The sequence below is a fragment of the Cynoglossus semilaevis genome, chromosome 9 (genome assembly GCF_000523025.1).
Source record: "Cynoglossus semilaevis isolate Cse_v1.0 chromosome 9, Cse_v1.0, whole genome shotgun sequence".
NCBI lineage: Eukaryota > Metazoa > Chordata > Actinopteri > Pleuronectiformes > Cynoglossidae > Cynoglossus > Cynoglossus semilaevis.
The window spans coordinates 8,517,524-8,519,849 of NC_024315.1; positions in this window are offsets into that span (position 1 = coordinate 8,517,524).

Consider the following 2,326-nt stretch of genomic DNA (forward strand, 5'->3'; position numbering starts at 1 on the left):
TTCAAATATGATGTGGATGCACACAACACGACGACACAACACAACGACACACAGCCATCTCCCCGGGTGACCGGCGTTCACGCTGGGAGGGTGCCAGTAAATTGTTAATATTGTGCGGTGCATTGCAACTTATACATTTGAATGACTCTTAAATTACATTTTAAATTTAGATGAGCCGTATCAGTGAGCTGACAAATGTGTTGCCCTGTTTCACTGGGAGAGCGCTCAAAGCGTTTTGTTGCTGCGAAGGCAGCACAGGAAGCCGTCCATCAAAAACGCTCATCGTTTCACTTTTGTACACGGCTCCTTTACTCACTCTGGAAGATCCCAAAAAAAAAAATTAATGAACAGCCATTCAATCAAGCTCAGTCATTACTGCAGGTAAATGTGCGCTCAGTTTAATCAAATTGAATGTTTGCTGACGAGTCTGCAATTTTTCTTAGTAAACTTTACTTTTCATTAACCAGTCACACAGCCTCATCCCGTATAAAATACCTGCAGTATTTTACATATTTTGTACTTTTTTTCTCCAAAGAAACTGAAATGATTTCTAAAAAATCCAATGCGTTTTTGTTTTGAGAAAATAGTAGTAGTTTAGTGATCTTTATTTTTAACCTGAGTGCACAAAAACAAAATGCTGCAACCCATGGGTTGAGAGTGAGGATACTATTTTTGCAGTATTGGAAATAAATTTGGTCCATTCTCATTGTATGGAAAACCTAATCTGCTGAAAAAATATATCTCTTAACATGAGCTTTCATTGTGATTCTCCGAAGTAACAACAGAAACAGTTTCAGTGAAGTCAGACATTCACTGCATGGAACAAATACAGCAGCATTCTGAGGCAGAGCCAGTTTTTGGAGCCTTGAAATTGGTTTTAATTTAACATTTAATTTTTTTTTCCTTTTGAAAGGACACTTTATAAATTCTCGTATTTTTAGTCCTTCTTCAGACAAAGAACCAGAATAAAAAGAATAATTCTGTGCCTGTAGAATTACATAAATTCAAATGAAGGATATGAAGTAAAAAAATAAAAAAAATCTTTTGTTTTTCTGATACATAAAATTGTCTTGTTTTGTCGTGTATTGAGTGTCTGCCTCTTTGCACAGCTTGTTTTGTCCTGTATTGAGTGTCTGCCTCTTTGCACAGTCTGCCTTTTCATCAGTTACACTACGACACCTAGTAATTAACAACATTTCTGTAATCATTTAAAACATTGTTCTGTAACTGGAAGAAAGAAAATCTCTCACAAGCTTGAGCAAAAATGATGAAAACATGATCCTTTTTTAACCAGTTTTGATGAGTAGACTTATCAATTACTTTACTAATATTAAAAAACAGTATGTTCATCATAATTAATTAATAAGGTTTATTAAAAAACACAAAAAAACTTGTCTTTAAATTTGGTTCATAAAGTCAACCACCGAACACGATTTTGACATTACGGGAAGTGTACCAACATTTTCGTGAACTACTGCTAAAGTTAGACAGACGTCTAACAGCTCTGGCGAACATGTCTGGACAAACAGACACACGGAGGCCGGTACATGGTGACAAAATAATGATAATAATAATAATAAAAGCGTGGGCAAAGACAAAAACAGCAACAGTAAAGCAAGAAAGTAGACAAAAGAAATAACTCTCACTTTCTCTCAAGGTGTCTTTCTCTTTTAGCCACACTACAACGCTGTAACCATAGCAACTGGCATCCAGCATCTCCTGAAGGGAATAAGAAAAAGGATTCATGATTCATATCCAAACAACAACAGCCTGAGACTCCAAATATACTTAGGTAAACTTCCACCCTGAGACAGTCAGGCTGACAGCTGTNCAACAACGGGGGGAGAAAAAAAACCTCCTTCTGTTTACTTTTTTCGATCTTTGCAATGTTGACTCATACTGACAAAAAGCACTGCATTTAAAAGTAATAACTGTCATAGCAGCGGGACAGAAACCAAAAAAAACAAAAAAAAAAAACAAAAGAAAAACAACAACAGAGAAGACAGCCACTGTGATTGCACACTAGTCCCTTTCGTGTTCGCGACTTGAGAAGGTTGACGGGTTTAGAACACAAAGAAGTTCCACAGACGTCAGGAAACGTGGGACAATGTGGAATAATGTGGCAATAAAATCAATGTATACGTAAACGTTCCTTCTGCGCAGGATGATGTTACCACTAGGGATGTCCGATAATATCGGTGGACCAATATTAATGACCCGATGTTTTTTGGGGATAAACGGCTGTATATTAAAGTGAAAGTCACTAGATGGCAGCATTGCTGCAGTGGTTTGTACAGATAAATATACCAGTTAGAATTGGAAATTA